Source organism: Enhydra lutris, unplaced genomic scaffold (genome assembly GCF_002288905.1).
Source record: "Enhydra lutris kenyoni isolate GAN:26980312 unplaced genomic scaffold, ASM228890v2 scaffoldscaffold41, whole genome shotgun sequence".
Taxonomy (NCBI): Eukaryota; Metazoa; Chordata; class Mammalia; order Carnivora; family Mustelidae; genus Enhydra; species Enhydra lutris.
The window spans coordinates 18827075-18845817 of record NW_019154125.1 but is presented as its reverse complement, the minus strand read 5'-3'; the positions used below and the strand labels follow the sequence as shown (position 1 = coordinate 18845817).

Genomic DNA, 18743 nt, shown 5'->3' with positions numbered 1-18743 from the left:
TTATTAAAAACTATGTTTTTTTGTTGGTGGATAGTATGCTATCTCATTAAATGAGTTGAGTATGCTATCTCATCTCATTAAAACTGCTATTAAAATTGTCTATTTCTTTCTCTATGAAAAGACATAGTACTTTTCAAAATTCTAAGAATGGAAAGGTACTTTGAGCTAACTACTTTGAAATGTGTTAACAAATTGTTGACTTTTCTTAAGCAAGTTGACTATTAGGTAACAAGTACATGATCCCTTTGAGTGTATCTAATCATGTGTGTAACTGCTGGCTTATCTTTCTCTTCTCTGTTCCTTTTCCATCTCCTCCTCCCCTCACTGCTCTTTATCTTTAGTTACTGTTTATCATTCTTGTTTTACCTCAGACACTTGGCTGGATATAATGTATGTTATTTTCTTTTTTATCTACTATATCTTGTGAGCTGAGTACCCTCAATTTACAGAAGGAATTTGGGACTCAGAGAAGTCAAATCGCTTACCTGGAGTCACATAGTTAACAAGTGTGCCAATTAATATTTATAGTTAGGGATGTCTAACTTCAGTGCTGTGTGCTTCAACACTGTTTTGGTGCTTAGGAGACTTGGCTTCTTATCAGAATTACCAGGTGAGGGTTTTTTTTGTTTTTTTTTGTTTTTTTTTTGTTTGTTTGTTTTTAATTTCTTTTCAGTTTTCCAGAATTCATGGTTTATGCACCACGCCCAGTGCTTCATGCAATATGTTCTCTCCATAATATCCATCACCAGGCTCACCCAACCTCCCACCCCCGCCCCTCCAAAACCCTCAGATTGTTTTCAGAGTCCATAGTCTTTCATGATTTGTCTCCCCCTCCAATTTCCCCGAACTCCTTTCTCCTCTCCATCTACCAGGTGAGTTTTAAACACAATATACCTAGACCTCCTTCTACTTATATTGGATTAGAGTCTCTGGGCCTTAAGGCCCAGAATTGTGATTGACAGGGAAGAGCCCTGAATTAAAATTGTCAAAATCTTTTCTTCTTTAAAAAAAAATATTCCCCGTCCATTTGTGTTTTTTTGTAACTTTGAAAAAGCTTCTTAACTTTTTGGAGACTCAGTTTCTTCATCAGTAATTGTCTTGCCTGTTTCATAAAATTATTGTGAAGAATGAAAGGTCTTATTAGTTTGGGTTGTGGTATATCATTTCATAGCACTCAGAAGCTGCAGTATAAGTATTATTCATCGATGGGCTTCTCCAGGGTAGGAACAGTGTTCTGTATTACATCCTGTGTTTGTTTGTTTTGTACTTTAAATGTCTAGGATGATGTAGTAGGCTCTTTGTAGCACTGCTTTTACTGAATGAATGAGGAACAAATGGACAAATGCTACAAAAGTACAATAGCTCTGGGGGCACTTGCATACCTCAGAGCTCTGCCTTTCCCTTGGCTTTCTGCTGTGAGGCTTCAGCAACCTGGAGAATTTATGTGTTCCATTGCCTGGCTTCCATGAGTAAATGTGTTGTTACATGTGGTATTTCCCTGCCATTCTCTAATGGTAAGAGTGGTTGCTGCAGTTATTTTACTGCCATTATGTGTCTACTTCTCCCAGACTAGTCTGACCTCCAGTCTTTTATAATCACTATAGTGGACTTTTTTTTTTTTTTTTAATTTATTTTCAGCATAGCAGTATTCATTGTTTTTATACCACACCCAGTGCTCCATGCAGTCTGTGCCCTCTCTAATACCCACCACCTGGTTCCCCCAACCTCCTACCCCCCAACCTCTTCAAACCCTTCAGATAGTTTTTCAAAGCCCATAGTCTCTCATTGTTCACCTCCCCTTCCAATTTCCCCCAACTGCCTTCTCCTAACTCCCCATGTCCTCCATGCTATTTGTTATACTCCACAAATAAGTGAAACCATATGATAATTGACTCTCTCTGCTTGACTTATTTCACTCAGCATAATCTCTTCCAGTCCCGTCCATGTTGCTACAAAAGTTGGGTATTCATCCTTTCTGATGGAAACATAATACTCCATAGTGTATATGGACCACATCTTCCTTATCCATTCGTCCGTTGAAGGGCATCTTGGTTCTTTCCACAGTTTGGCGACCGTGGCCATTGCTGCTATAAACATTGGGGTTCAGATGGCCCTTCTTTTCACTACACCTGTATCTTTGGAGTAAATACCCAGTAGTGCAATTGCAGGGTCATAGGGAAGCTCTATTTTTAATTTCTTGAGGAATCTCCACACTGTTCTCTAAAGAGGCTGCACCAACTTGCATTCCCACCAACAGTGGAAGAGGGTTCCCCTTTCTCCACATCCCCTCCAACACATGTCGTTTCCTGTCTTGCTAATTTTGGCCATTCTAAGTGGTGTAAGGTGATATCTCAATGTGGTTTTAATTTGAATCTCCCTGATGGCTAGTGATAATGAACATTTTTTCATGTGTCTGATAGCCATTTGTATGTCTTCATTGGAGAAGTGTCTGTTCATATCTTCTGCCCATTTTTTGATAGGATTATCTGTTTTGTGTGTGTTGAGTTTGAGGAGTTCTTTATAGATCCTGGATATCAATCTTTTGTCTGTACTGTCATTTGCAAATATCTTCTCCCATTCTGTGGGTTGCCTCTTTGTTTTCTTGACTGTTTCCTTTGCTGTGCAGAAGCTTTTGATTTTGATGAAGTCCCAAAAGTTTATTTTGGCTTTTGTTTCCTTTGCCTTTGGAGACATATCTTGAAAGAAGTTGCTGTGGCTGATATCGAAGACATTACTGCCTATGTTCTCCTCTAGGATTCTGATGGATTCCTGTTTCACGTTGAGGTCTTTTATCCATTTTGAGTTTATCTTTGTGTACGGTGTAAAAGAATGGTCGAGTTTCATTCTTCTACATATAGCTACCCACTTTTCCCAGCACCATTTATTGAAGAGACTGTCTTTTTTCCACTGTATATTTTTTCCTGTTTTATCGAAGATTAACTGACGATAGAGTTGAGGGTCCATGTCTGGGCTCTCTACTCTGTTCCACTGGTCTATGTGTCTGTTTTTATGCCAGTACCATGCTGTCTTGGTGATCACAGCTTTGTAGTAAAGCTTGAAATCAGGTAACATGAGGCCCCAGTTTTATTTTTGTTTTTCAGCATTTCCTTAGCGATTCGGGGTCTCTTCTGGTTCCATACAAATTTTTGGATTATTTGCTTCAGCTCTTTGAAGAATACCCGTGGAATTTTGATCGGAATGGCATTAAAAGTATAGATGGCTTTAGGCAGTATAGACATTTTAACAATGTTTAATCTTCCAATCCAAGAGCATGGAATGGTCTTCCATCTTTTTGTGTCTTCTTCAATTTCTTTCATGAGTGTTCTGTAGTTCTTCGAGGACAGATCCTTTACCTCTTTGGTTAGGTTTATTCCCAGGTTATCTTATGGTTCTTGGTGCTATAGTAAATGGAATCGATTCTCTAATTTCCCTTTCTGTATTTCCATTGTTAGTGTATAAGAAAGCCACTGATTTCTGTACATTGACTTTGTATCCTGCCATGTTACTGAATTGCTGTATGAGTTCTAGTAGTTTGGGGGTGGAGTCTGTTGGGTTTTCCATATAAAGAATTATGTCATCTGCGAAGAGAGAGAGTTTGACTTCTTCATTGCCAATTTGGATACCTTTTATTTCTCTTTGTTGCCTGATTGCTGTTGCTAGGACTTATAATACTCTGTTGAACAAGAGTGGTGAGAGTGGGCATCCTTGTCATGTTCCTGATCTCAACGGGAAGGCTGCAAGCTTTTTCCCATTGGGGATGATATTTGCTGTGGGTCTTTCATAGATAGATTTGATGAAGTTCAAGAATGTTCCCTCTATCCCTATACTTTGAAGTGTTTTAATCAGGAACAGATGCTGGATTTTGTCAAATGCTTTTTCTGCATCAATTGAGAGGACCATGTGGTTCTTCTCTCTTTTCTTATTAATTTGCTCTATCACATTGATTGATTTGTGAATGTTGAACCATCCTTGTAGCCCAGGAATGAATCCTACCTGGTCATGGTGGATAATCTTTTTAATGTGCTGTTGGATCCTGTTTGCTAGGATCTTGTTGAGAATTTTAGCATCCATATTCATCAGTGATATTGGTCTGAAATTCTCCTTTTTGGTAGTGTCTTTGCCTGGTTTGGGGATCAGGGTAATGCTGGCTTCATAGAAAGAGTCTGGAAGTTTTCCTTCTGCTTCAATTTTTTGAAACAGCTTCAGGAGAATAGGTGTTATTTTCTTTGAAAGTTTGGTAGAATTCCCCAGGGAATCCGTCAGGTCCTGGGCTCTTTTTTGGGGGAGGTTTTTGATCACTGCTTCAATCTCGTTACTAGATATTGGTCTATTTAGGTTGTTGATTTCTTCCTGGTTCAATTTTGGGAGTTTACAGTTTTCCAGGAATGCATCCATTTCATCTAGGTTGCTTAGCTTATTGGAATATAACTTTTGATAATAACTTCTGATGATTGTTTCTACGTCCTTGGTGTTAGTTGTGATCTCTTCCTTTTCATTCATAATTTTATTAATTTGGGCTTTCTCTCTTTTCTTTTGGATTTGTGTGGCCAATGGTTTATCGATCTTATTGATTCTTTGAAAAAACCAGCTTCTAGTTTCATTGATACATTCTACTGTATCTCTGGTTTCTACCTCATTGATCTCAGCTCTAATCTTGATGGTTTCCTTTCTTATGTGTAGAGTTGGTTTGATTTGTTGCTGATTCTCCAGTTCTTTAAGGTGTAGAGACAGCTGGTGTGTTCTGGATTTTTCAATTTTTTTGAGGGAGGCTTGGATGGCTATGTATTTCCCCCTTAGGACCGCCTTTGCTGTATCCCATAGGTTTTGGACCAAAGTGTCTTCATTCTCATTGGTTTCCATGAATTGTTTCAGTTCTTCTTTGATCTCCTGGTTGATCCAAGCATTCTTAAGCAAGGTGGAATTTAGCTTCCAGGTGGTTGAGTTCCTTCTGAACTTCTCCTTGTGATTGAGCTCCAGTTTCAAAGCATTGTGATCTGAGAATATGCAGGGAATAATCTCAGTCTTTTGGTATCGTTTGAGTCCTGATTTGTGACCCAGTATGTGGTCTATTCTTGAGAAGGTTCCATGTGCACTTGAGAATAATGAGTATTCTGTTGTTTTAGGGTGGAATGTTCTGTATATATCTATGAGGTCCATCTGGTCCAATGTATCATTCAATGCTCTTGTTTCTTTATTGATTTTCTGCTTCGATGATCTGTGTATTTCTGAGAGAGGCGTGTTACGAACTCCTACTATTAATGTATTCATATCAATATGACTCTTTATCTTGATTAACAGTTTTCTTATGTAATTGGCTGCTCCCATATTGGGGGCATAGATATTTACAATTGTTAGATCATCTTGGTGGATAGTCCCTTTAAGAATGATGTAGTGTCCTTCTGTATCTCTGACTACAGTGTTTAGTTTAAAATCTAATTTATCTGATATGAGAATCGCTACCCCAGCCTTCTTTTGAGGCCCATTGGCATGAAAGATGCTTCTCCATCCCTTCACTTTCAGTCTGGGTGTATCTTTAGGTTCAAAATGGGTCTCTTGTAGACAACATATGGATGGGTCCTGTCGTTTTATCCAATCTGCAACCCTGTGCCGTTTTATGGGCGCATTTAGGCCATTCACATTGAGAGTGATTATTGATAGATACGTTTTTATTGACATCATTTTACCTTTGAAGTCTTTCTTTCTGTAGATTGTCTCTATATTTCTGTTCAATGCTATTCTTAGGATTTTTCCTCTTTTATAGAACCCTCCTTAATATTTCCTGCAGTGTTGGCTTGGTGGTTGCATAGTCTTTTAAACCTTGCCGGTCTTGGAAACTCTTTATCTCTCCATCCATTTTGAATGTCAGTCTTGCTGGATAAAGTATTCTTGGCTGCATGTTCTTCTCATTTAGTGCCCTGAATACATCTTGCCAACCCTTTCTGGCTTGCCAGGTCTCTGTGGACAGGTCTGACGTTATTCTGATGGGCTTTCCTCTGTAAGTAAGGAGCCTCTTTGTCCTCGCAGCTTTCAAGAGATTATACCTACAATTATGATTCCTCAATTTGACTATCAGGTGCCTTGATGTTTTTCTGGAATCTATAATCTTGGGTGGAGACCGTTCAGCCTCTAGTCCATGAACGCTGGTTCCATTCGCGAGATTGGGAAAATTTTCCTGAAGAACTTGTTCTCCTATATCTTCTAGACTTCTTTCTTTCTCCTTCCCTTCAGGGATTCCAATGATTCTGACGTTGGAACGTTTCATGGCGTCATTTATTTCCCTGATTCTGTTTTTATGGTTTCTAAGCTGGTTTTCCAGGCTTCCTCTTGATCCTTTCTCTCTATCTGTTTGTCCTCCAGATCACTAATTCTCTCTTCTGTCTCAGTTACCCTAGCTTTGAGAGAATTTATATTAGATTGGAACTCATTGAGAGCATTGTGAACTTCAGTCCTGGTAGCTTTTAGCTCTGCCCTAACATTGTGAACATCCTGTCTGGTCGCTTTCAGCTCGGCCCTAATCAATTCCGTTTGGTCATCCATGGCTTTCTCCAACCTAGCTATTGCCTGGATAATTGTTAGCCTGAATTCTCTTTCCGGCATATTGTCTATGTTGATAGCCATTAGCTCTGTTGCAGAAGGTCCATCCTCTGTATTTTTCTTCTGTTGGGCATTCCTCCTCCTAGTCATTTTGGTGAGAGATGACTGAACAGATGTAGCTAGTTGTACTGACCGTGGTGCAGTCTGGGTGCACCCTGGAACACGTCTGAGCAATCAGGATTGCCCACCCAAATGAGAGAAAAAAGAAAGGAAAAAGAAAAAAAAAAAAAAGAGAGAGAGAGAGAGAGACAGAGACAGGAAAGAAAGGGAAGATGAAAGAGAAGGTTCAGCCCAAATGGTCCCCAAGGTAAGATTTATGAGGTATACAAACAAAAAGACTGATAAAAGTATATAACAAGAGAGAAAAATTATGTATATGCAAATAAAGGAAGAACCTTGTTGAAAAGAACCCCAAGTGTAAGATTTATATACTATCAGGACAAACACAAAAACACAGAAACACTGGTGGAAGAAAAAGATGGGAGAGTGGTTATAAATTCTCAGTGTGGGCAAGGGAGGTTGTTTTGATTCTTCCTGGATGTATCTTGATATCTTTGTTAAAGGACTCAACTTTCCTAGGCTAAAGGGGGATTAAAAATTGGTTTACCTATAGGGGTAGTATGGATTGGGGAAAGGGGATTACTTTGAAGTTTACCTCTATATGAATATTAGAAAATAAAAATAAAAAAGGAATAAACTAGACTAAAGTAAACTAAAATTTAAAAAAAATTCAAAAAATAGAAATGCAAAAGAAAAACACAAGTGTATGTATCAAAAAGTTCAGGTTAGAAGGTTATGGAATTTTATGTCCTGGACAGCTCACTGTGATGATAAATAGGTTAAAAAATTATCTATAAAAAAATGAGCCAGAATAGTGGGAACAAATTAAAAATAAAAGTTGTCTTGTGAAGTAGTGGTGGTGGTTCTTTCATAGTCTTTTTTTTTTTTCCCCCCTTGGTTGGTTTTCTGGGGGAGGGGCTTGCCACGTGGGTTTTCAGTCAATGATGTTCCCTGAGTTAAGTCCTCCACACCCCATCAAGGGGGTGGGCTCTGAGGAAACCAGTTTTTTCAGGCTTTTGTTCTCTGGAGGTTTTTATGTTTGTTCACCTTTTTTTTTTTTTCCTCTCGCCTTGACCGCTTTTGATGGTTTTTGTAGGTTTAGAGGAAAGCAAACTGCACCCTCACGTCCCTCTCAGAGAGAAGCCTCAGTCTGTTCTTCTGTGGGTGTTGCAGAGTCCATATAAATCCCCCCTTGGCCGCTGGCAGAGCAGGTTCCGAGTCGCGGTCCCTAGGTACTCAGGATCTTCTGCTTGTACCCAAAACCACGGCAGCAGCGGCGGCTGTCTGGGCAGCTCCAGACCGCCAGAGAGGTTCCAAGCAGCGATTGCACACTGAGATTTTCCCGCTGGCCCAGGCTGGAGTGCCTGGTCTTTCTGGGTCTAAGAGAGCCTGGCTTGCGCGCACCTCCTTCAGGGGAGAGTCTGGGGCAAGTGTCTTAGGCTCTGAAACAATGGTGCGTGTCAAAGAGCGCCGGCTGGGCCTTTGTACCTCTCTCAGGGGAGGATGAGGGGCACGTGCATCTCAGGCTCTGTAGCAGGGGTTGCGCGTTCTGCCGTCAGGCGTGGCTCCCATCCCCTCACAGGGGCCAGAACCCATGCAATCTCGGGCGCGCTGGCGGCTCAGGGACCAAGACCTGGTTTCTCCGCTACACTCTCTCTGGCTCTGCGCCAGGGGAGGCTGTCCTGGGACAGGGGACTTAAGCCCTTGTCCTTAGCCGCCCTGATTCCCACAATTCCCCCCCTGTGATCTTTTGCTCTTTTGGAGTGCTTTCAACCAGTCTCCAAGTTAATGGTGGTCCCCAGACGCAGGGCACTCTAGCTCGTATTAGGGGTATTACTTTCCAACCGGTCACCTCTGGTGGCTCCCTCCCCCTTTTGTTTATCTTCTGATATCAGTCCGCCTTTCCCACTCCGCTTTACCTGCCCACTGGCGTCTTCTGCCCCTGTAGAGATCCAGATGTGTATAATTCTGATCTCAGGCTGAATTCATGGGTGATCGGAGTTCTTTGGTAGGTAATCAGCTCACTTTAGGGTACAGGTTGAAAAGGCGCCTCCTCTTGCTTCCCGCCATCTTGTCCCCCCCTCTATAGTGGACTTTTATCTTCTGGAACAACGGTGTCAGAAAAAAGAAGACTTACATTTTTGTTTGCTTTATTCCATACTTTTACCTTTAGCTTAAATTTTTTTTTTTTTTTGTAATTTTGTATTCCCTTTCAGGTATTAAAGCTAGTAAGTTATTTTATTTTTAATATTACTTCTATCTGGAAATAATTGTTGCTAGTATACCTCTAAAATAGGGCAAGATATCTTACTAGGCCTCTGAGTTGCTGAAGTAGCCGTGAAGGAATACTTGGGCTTTGTACTGTAGGAAAGGTTTATCTTACATGCCTCAGAGATACCTAGAGATTAATTTACCCCAATAGCTACTTTTATTTTTTTAAAGATAGATTAAATTTGGTTATTTGAGATATGAAAATAATTTAACTTCCAAATTAAATTTTGCAAAAGTAGCACCTAGATAACAGTGCTTATAATAGTAAACTAAAACCTAAATTTACTTGTTTTTTTAAAACTTGATGCAAAATCTATAAAAAAAATTTTAGGTTCTTTAAGAAGTCTGTTAACAAGAGACTGATTATGGGGCGCCTGGGTGGCTCAGTGGGTTAAGCCTCTGCCTTTGGCTCAGGTCATGATCCCAGGGTCCTGGGATCAAGCCCCACATCCGGCTCTCTGCTCAGCAGGGAGCCTGCTTCCTCCTTTCTCTCTGCCTGCGTCTCTGCCTACTTGTGATCTCTGTCTGTCAAATAAATAAATAAAATCTTTAAAACTAAACAAAACAAAACAAAAAAACAAGAGACTGATTAAAGGGACCCCTGCTTGGCTGAGTTGTTGAGCATCTGTCTTTGGCTCAGGTCCTGGGATTGAGCCCATGTCGGGCTTCCAGCAGGAAGCCTACTTCTCCCTCTCCCACTCCCCCTGCTCATATTCCCTCCCCCGCTGCCTCTCTGTCAAATAAATAAATAAAATCTTTTTTTTTTTTTTAAAGGACACTGATTAAATAAACTGTGTGTCAGCTATGCGGTGGAATACTATGTGTTAGAAAAGAATGAGGATACCCTGTTACTGATATGGAAAACCTCTGTTAAGTTAAAAAAAAAAATTAAAGTGTATCAGAAAGAAGGAAAAAAATTATATTTTATTTCCTTGAACATGCTGGAAAAACCCTAGAAAGATACAAAAATAATTAATAAAAGTAGTTACCTGAGAATTGGGGTAGGGATGATAGGAGAAACAGGATGGCTAGAGATAAGAGTTGGAGTGTATTTTTCACAGTCTTTTAATATACGTTTTAAAATTTACTCAGCAATATGGATGTTTTTAACTACTGAGAATAAAGAAAATAGATTAAGAAACATTAAGCATATATACAATTGTTTAAAACTGTGTTTTTTAGATGAACTACAATTTATTGACTGGGAGATTGACAGTGACAGGGAAGATACTAGTGAGTATAATGAATTTGAAGATGTTGAGAGTGTTGTGGAAATATCAGACTGTGCTTCTTGTTCAAGCAATCATTCTTCGACTAGTGAAGAGAGGCCCTCTGAGCTTGTAAAGGTAAGTACCGTTTGTTTCAAAATTCTGGTTAGGACATTTGTTAATCATAGTCTTTTGGTGTTTCATTTTTAACTCCTTTTTCCAGGGCAGTCACTTTTGACTCTTAGTGATTCTTTCATTATTTACCTCCTTGTCTCTAACTAACATGCTTATAATGTGCTTATAAACATGGGTAACATGGATAACCCACTCCTCATGGGTAACATGGGTAACCCACTCCTCCTCACCCACTCCCTGCACCTGCTAACATATGAAACTTTTTCCATTCCTCCATTCCTTAAGGACACATGTATCATGATTTGGTTAGATTAGTATTTAGCATTGCATAATATTCATAACCATGCTAAATATTAATTATGATTATTTTTCCTTCACAACTTTTCATTTTCCTTGGAGTTAATTATTTTGGGTTTTTGTTTGCCTAACTTTATTTATTGTTAATAAAACTACGTTTTTTGCCATTGTTTAGCTCTCCTGTTAAGGTTTTCAGGCAAAGTGGGCAGTCCAGCTGTTTTGTCTTTTTGGAGAGCTCATTCCCACAACTTCCTAGCTGCTCTAAGTTGAACTCATCCTCTCTGCTTTGTGGATTTAGCTACCCTTACATCTCTCTTCACCATCTTCCTGGTAATTCCCTTCACTTCTTTCTAATGTAGAGCAACTTTATCCTGGATTCCATGTCTTCCTCTTTCTTGGTTTTCACTCTCAGTATGATTGAGGACATCTTCTAGTAGCTTTCAAGAGAGGATTTATGGAAGATAAATGGCATGTCAGAAGATGAGTTTATCACACTTTGATAAGTGGATGGCAATTTAAATAGAATTTTAGGTTGGAAATTATTTTTCTTCAGAATTTTGAAGGCATTATTTCATTGTCTTCTAGTTCCAGAGTTGCTATTAAGAAGCCTGAAGCTATTCTCATTCTTGATTTTTTTCTTTTTAAGATTTATTTTTTTGAGGGAGGTGTGGGGAGGGACAGGAGAGGGAGAGAGGGAATTCCAAGCAGACTTTGTGTTGAGCAGAGAGCTTAGTCCTAGGACCCTTACATAATGACCTGAGCTGAAATCAAGAGTCAGCTCTTCAACTGTCTGAACCACCCAGGGTCCCCTCTCATTCTTGATTTTTAAATACTTCTTCTTTATCACTTCTTTTAAGCAGTGTGATTGTGATATGCCTACAGGTGGTTATCTGCTTAGAGTTTATCAAACTTTTTTTTGAGTATGTGGTGAATCTGTTCCAAGTCCATGTTGATGTTCGGTAATTCACCACGAGGGCTCTCAGCATTTAGTGTACAGTCAAACTCTCAGGGCTATGATTTATTATAGTGAAACAATACAAATCAAAATCAGCAATCTTTCAAGAGTTTTATTCCAGTGGAGTCACACAAGGTATGCTTAATTGCTCTAGCAATGAGTTTTTGATAATGTCTGTAAAATGTTGCCTGCCAGGGGAGCTCATTGGTGACTCAATGCCCAGACTTTCTGTTGGGGGCTGGTAAAGTAGACACTCTCTCTGCCTTGCATGTACTGGAATTTCAGATTTCAAGAAGGAAAATAGGTATTCAGCCTAAGCCACAGGGTCTTTTCTTTTTATTGCAAGCTCATCCTTTTTGTGGTTTTGGTCTTGGTTAATAATTTTCTTCTTTTCCCACCTGAATCTCTTTCATTACTGGATCATGCAGCCTGTCAAGAAGGGGGGTGTGTGTGTCTGTAGAATTGTGTAAAGATCCTCCCCTGGGAATCAACACAGGTCTGTGCCACAGAAGTCCCTAAAATTTGGTTTTGAAACTCAGATGCATGCCTGAGGTAAAAAAGCTTGGACACAGGGTGAACACAGGGTTCTGATGGCAACTAGGGAGGCAAGAGTGATTGACTGCTCTTCTGTGAGGGTTCCTTGAAGAGTGGGGGATGTGAGTTTTCAGCTCCTGGGCTAGAGAGTGGGGTGCCACCATATTCATCCCACATAACCATCAGCACTGAAAGTCTTCAGGGAGAAAAACAGGGCCACCTAGTGGATTCTGGAGCTGCTTACACCAAGCCCTGCCTCCCTGGCTGCTGCTCCCCCCCTTCCCCACCACTGAGGGCAAGTCCACCTGAGAATCAGCACAACAGACCCCTTCCCAAGAAGACCAGTACAAACAATTTGCTTGCACTGAGTTTACTGATCATAGAGTTCTGAAAGCTTCAGCACTGAGGAAAAATAGTATCTAGCCTCCTTTGGACTTTTATTCTTTACTTCCTTCTTTTTCATTTATTTTCTTATTTTTTGCAATTCTTTTTAAAAAGTTGTTTACATTTTTATATGTATACTTTATATTTTTATTTTTTGTTTACTTTCATTAGCATTTTTTATTTTTATATTTTTAGCATTTTTTATTTTTATATTTTTTTCTTACTTTGGGATCTAGATTCTTTCTTTTTTTTAAGATTTATTTATTCATTTATTTGAGAGAGCAAGCACAAGTTGGGGGAGGGACAGAGGGAGAGGGAGAAGCAGAGTCCCTGCTGATCAGGAAGCCTGCCACAGGGCCTGATCCCAGGACACGGAGATCATGACCTGAGGTGAAGACAAAGGCCTAACTGAATGAGCCACCCAGCTCCCTGTCTTCCTTTCTTTTCTGGACAAAATGATGAGAGAGGGAAATTTATTCCAGAAGAATGGCAGGTAGTACTCACAGCCAGGGATTTAATCAATATAGCTAACTAGAATTTAAAACAATGATTATAAGGGTACTAGCTGGGCTTGAAAAAAAGCATAGAAGACACTAGAGAATCCTGTACTGCTGAGATAAAAGACCTAAAATCTAGTCAAGCTGAAATTAAAAATGCTGTAATCAAGATGCAGTTCTAAGTGGAGGCCATAAAAATGAGGACAGGTGAATCATTGGACTGAATCAGTGATATAGAAGATAAAAAGTTGGAAAATGAGGAAGCTGAAAAAAAGAAGAAAACAGGTAATGGATCACAAAGGTAGACATAGGGAATTCAGCAACTTACTAAACTGTTATAACATTTGTATCATAGGAGTCCCAGAAGATGTAGGGAGAAAAAAAGGGACAGTTTATTCAAACAAATTATAGGTGAAAACATCCCAAACCTGGAGAAAGACACAGACATTAAAATCCAAAAAGCAGAGAAATCTCATTAAATTCAAAAAGAGGCAACCATCACCAAGGCATATCATAGTCAAATTCACAAAATAGACAGGGAAGGATTCCCGAAAGCAACAAAATAAAGAAAAGTCCTTATCTTACGAGGGAAGACAGATCAGGTTCGCAACAGATCTGTCCGCTGAAACCTTGTGGGCCATAAAGGAGTTGAAGGAAATATTCACTGAGATGAGCTGGAATTATTCAAAGTGGTACGTTGGAATTAGTCTATATGATGAGTTGGGGTTATTATTCCAGTATTCCAATATTTAATGTAATGGGTTGGAATTATTTATCCAGCAAGGTTGTCATCCAAATAGAAAGAGAGATAAAGAGTTTCCTAGACAAAAAATAAAGGAGATTGTGACCACTAAACCAGCCCTGCAAGAAATACTAAGGGGACTCTATGAGCGGGGAAAAAAATACCAAAAAGAACAAAGACCAGAAAGGACCAGAGAACATCACCAGAATCACCAACTCTACAGGTAACACAATAGTGCTGCATTCATATCTTTCAGTAATCACTTTGAATGTATATGGACTAAATGCCCCAATCAAAAGACACAGGATATCAGAATGGATTACTTATGCTAAGTAAAATAAGTCAGAGAAAGACAAATACCATATGATCTCACCGATATGTGGAATTTAAGAAAGAAAACATGAACGTATGGGAAGGGGGAAAAGCAAAAAAGTCATAAGTGAATTATAGAGAACAAACTGAGGGTTGCTAGAGGAAGGTGGGAAGGTCATCAGCTAGATGGGCGATGGGTATTAAAGTGGGCGGTTGTGTGATGAGCACTGGGTACTATATGTAAGTGTTGAATTACTGAATTCTACTCCAGAAACCAATATTGCACTGTATGTTAACTAACAAAATTTAAATTAAATAAAGAAAAAAAAATGGGAAGAATATGTGTTTATATGGAATATCTCTAGAGTGGTAGGAAGCTGTTTTTACTAAATAACCTGTATGCTATTTTGAATTTTGAACCAAGTAAACTTATTACTTGCATTAAAAATGTTTTCTAGAAAAGGACATTCTGTAGTAATATCCAGAATATATCGAGAACTTTAACAAACCAGTAAGGAAAAGACATAGCCAAAATGAAATTCAGGTCATGAATAGGAAAGGGAAACCTGAATGGCCACTAAGCATGTGAAAAGATGCTCAGTCTCACTAGTAGTATGGGAAGTGTAAATTAAAAATGAAATATCATATATACAATACAGTGGAATAAAACAGACTACGTTGGAATGTATGAGTTTGTATTTTCATGCAGTTTTTTATTCAGTTACATTTTTTGGTATATGTGTGTTGAATTACAATATGTAATGTATTTTTTACTGTTCTTAAGTAAAAATATTTGAAAGCAACTGTTCAGAGGAATTTTCACACATGGCTAAAGGAATATATATATGTGACTATTCATTATAGCCTTGTTTAGAAGAGAAAAAACTTCTGAAAGCTAATTTTCTATGAACACAGGCAAATTGGTTTGTATAAAGTGAAGTGCTATATTATCATCATGAATACTATTGAGGAAGTAAGCCAGTTTACCAAAGAATCTATATAGTTTGATACTGCATTACATGAAGTATATAATCATGCAAAAGAGTAGTACATATTAATAACCAACAATCTTGGAGGAGAGGAAGTTTTTCTCTAGACACATTTTTCAAGTTGCTGCAATAATATCACTTTGCGTCATTATTCTCTGCGGTGCAGCTGTGGTAATGTGCACTCAGATCTTCAGCTGCAAGGAACACAGTTGATTGACAGCCCCAACTGCCATCCTTCAGGATCCTTCATTTTGTTTGTACTAGGGCCGTGTTACCCATGGGCTTCACTGCAGTCTAAGACATCTTTTACTCCGTTCTCTTTATTTTTTACTTCTTGTCCTCTTATAGTTTTCAGACCTACACTGTGGTCCTAAATCTCTCCTTGACTCCTACTTTCTCCCCTTTATCCTTTGCAGGTGCTTCCTTCAGTGAATCTCTTCTATAGCTGATGTTGTCTTGGCATCTGCCCTCAGGAGATTAACTCATACTTGCATGCTCTGCCCAGCATTTGCTGTCACACTAGCACTTCCTTCCTCATACTTACACAGTACCTTAACCTTTCTCTTTTGTTTATTCAGCATTTCAGGTTGGTTGAGAAAAGTAAAATATGTGATGGTTTTTGTGGACTTGTCTTATATTCACAGTTTTTGTGAATATTTGTCTTTGAATTTGCATAGAAGCATGCCCTGAGAAAACCTAGTAGTGGTGAGCAAGTGAGCCTGGGATGGAATAGCAGTCAATCAGGGATCATTCATTATTGTGGGGAACTGTAACTTAGCACTGCTGTAAAACTCTGGGAGCCTCAGGATTATCCCATCGGGGACAGGAAAGGGGCAAGAGTGCTGAGTTACTCGTGTAGATCCCTTTGTTCATTGGTTATGGGATGGCCCTTGGTGGAATTTGGGCAATGGAATATTTCCTCGTTCGTATAGACTACTGCACAGGTGGGGAAAAATGGCTTATGGCAGCCAGAGAAATCCCTGAGGCAAAGAAATGGAATTGCTGGAAATTGGAGATAGAGCCAGTGTCACTGAAGATAGGGCAGGAGATATAGGGTGTCAGTAGTGTCTTATAATGTTTAAATGAGCCATGTACATTGAATAAAATGGAAGAGGGAAGATTTATATTGTAATTAGAAATTTTGTATTACTTAGTTCTCCAGAAAAAAGCTGTCCCTTACCTTTTTACTGTTGAATAATTGTTACTATTTTATGAACAACACACTATTTGTCTCTCATTCATGAATGTAGAAATAGAACATATATGGTATGTGGATACTTACTCTGTGGGAGAACCATACTTTCACTCAGTGGGAAACATTAATTATTATTTAGGTCTGTTTTGAATTACTTGCTCAGGCTGACATGAGTGATGTTGTTGACTTAGGAAACAATCTGGCCTGTGAGCATAATTTCGCCAGTTCTCTGGAGCAGAATTCTGGTAGCGCTTAAGTAAAGGCAACTGAACTCATAATAATAGCACATGCTAACATTATGAGTTCTTCCTTGTGGGACATTCTTCTAAGTGCGGTACTATGTACATTAGCTTAGTTAAACCTCATAATCACTCTTGTGAAATGGGAACTATTGTTATCATCCCTAATTTTCAGAGGATTCTAAGGCATATAGAGATTAAGTAATTTTTCTTTGGTCATAAAGTAGTATGTGACTGAGCCAGGATTCTAACTCAGGAGCTCTGGTTTCTGAGCTGTGGTCGTGGCCATTTTGTTAACAGTGTCAATAGTAATAGCAATAATAACATTGATAACATGATAACCCTGTGTTTTTACTATATGTCATGCACTTTACTAAAGTGCTGATTATGTCAGCTAGATGTCATTAATAACTCCATTTTATAGATGAGAGAATGGAAATAGAGATAATAAACGGCAGAATGAGATTCTAATTTAACAGAATCTGATCCCAAATTCTCTTAATTACTCAGGTTGTATTCCTTGAAGTTTAACAGTTTAACGACATGTTCAACTACTTGGAGAAAAAGCATGATAGAAATAAAGAGAATAGCAATAAGTTCTCTTTATAATGTCATCTTTTAGCACATTTGACAAATACAGTTGATAACTGATGTTAATTTCTGTATTGGTTGGTATGGCTGTCTGGGTTTTCACAATTTCTGTGTCTTCAAAGAACCATTCCTGTAGAGGGCAGCAGAGACACAGCAGTGGTTTCTCTTCGTACCTACATTTTTCAGGGAGTGTGAAGGATGTTTGATTTAGGTGAGCTTTGTTATGTAATTCTCATGTATTTTATGGGGTGACTCCTATGCAAGTTAACAGGCATAATAAATATCAGTTAAACTGAATAAGGTTCAGGTGTTTGTTGAAGGTGTGCAGCATAAGCTGGCTGACACAAATAAAGATCTCCAAGTAGTTCATGAAGTTTTAAAGAGAAATGAGGTTTTCAGATTTGAAATACCTATTCATTGTTATGAAATAGATGTTTCCTTTGTATACTTAACAGTTGTGGTAGAACAAATGATTTAGTATCTCATAGATGAAATACGGAAAAGTTTCAATAAAGTAAGGATAAAATTTTGTATTCTTACATGGGAATATATTATAACCCTTTACAGAGTGATCTTTGAAAATATTTGTAAAACTGAGCATATTTATAATTTTATCTTTGTTTATTTTTACTCATTTGTTTAAATTTATATAGACATTTGAAAGTATACTTTTAATTACATTTTTTTTAAAGATTTTATCTATTTATTTGACACAGAGAGATCACAAGTAGGCAGAGAGGCAGGCAGAGAGAGAGGGAGAAGCAGGCTCCCTGCCAGGCAGAGAGCCCGATGCGGGGCTTGATCCCAGGACCCTGAGATCATGACCTGGGCCGAAGGCAGAGGGTTAACCCACTGAGCCACCCAGGCGCCCCTTAATTACATTTTTAATGAGTTTTTTTTTTAATTTAAATTTTACTTTTTATAAACATATAATATATTTTTATCCCCAGGGGTACAGGTCTGTGAATCGCCAGGTTTACACACTTCACAGCACTCACCATAGCACATACCTTCCCCAATGTCCATAACCCCACCACCCTTTCCCAACCCCCCATCCCCCCAGCAACCCTCAGTTTGTTTTGTGAGATTAAGAGTCTCTTATGGTTTGTCTCCCTCCCGATCCCATCTTGTTTCATTTATTCTTTTCCTACCCCCCAAACCCCCCACGTTGCATCTCTACTTCCTTATATCAGGGAGATCATATCTTTCTCCAGTTGACATCTTTCACTAAGCATAATACCCTCTAGTTCCATCCATGTCGTCAAAATGGCAAGATTTCATTTCTTTTGATGGCTGCATAGTATTCCATTGTATATATATACCACATCTTCTTTATCCATTCTTCTGTTGATGGACATCTAGGTTCTTTCCATAGTTTGGCTATTTTGGACATTGCTGCTATAAACATTCGGGTGCATGTGCCCCTTCGGATCACGACGGTTGTATCTTTAGGGTAAATACCCAGTAGTGCAATTGCTGGGTCATAGGGTAGCTCTATTTTCAACTTTTTGAGGAACCTCCACACTGTTTTCCAGAGTGGTTGCACCAGCTTACATTCCCACCAACAGTGTAGGAGGGTTCCTCTTTCTCCGCATCCTCGCCAGTATCTGTCATTTCCTGACTTGTTCATTTTAGCCATTCTGACTGGTATGAGGTGGTATCTCATTGTGGTTTTGATTTGTATTTCCCTGGTGCCAAGTGATGTGGAGCATTTTTTCATGTGTCTGTTGGCCATCTGGA

General features: G+C 39.0%; 1 protein-coding gene across 2 annotated transcripts in view; it reads left to right on the top strand.

The window, feature by feature from the left end:
• Positions 1-18743, top strand: part of LOC111155373 (scaffolding protein involved in DNA repair) — a 490720-nt gene that overhangs the window by 21499 nt on the left and 450478 nt on the right. For both annotated transcript variants that reach the window (XM_022515520.1, XM_022515521.1), the window contains exon 4: positions 10108-10271. The gene's annotated coding sequence lies outside the window, so the exon portion shown is untranslated. The remainder of the gene's footprint in view (positions 1-10107; positions 10272-18743) is intronic.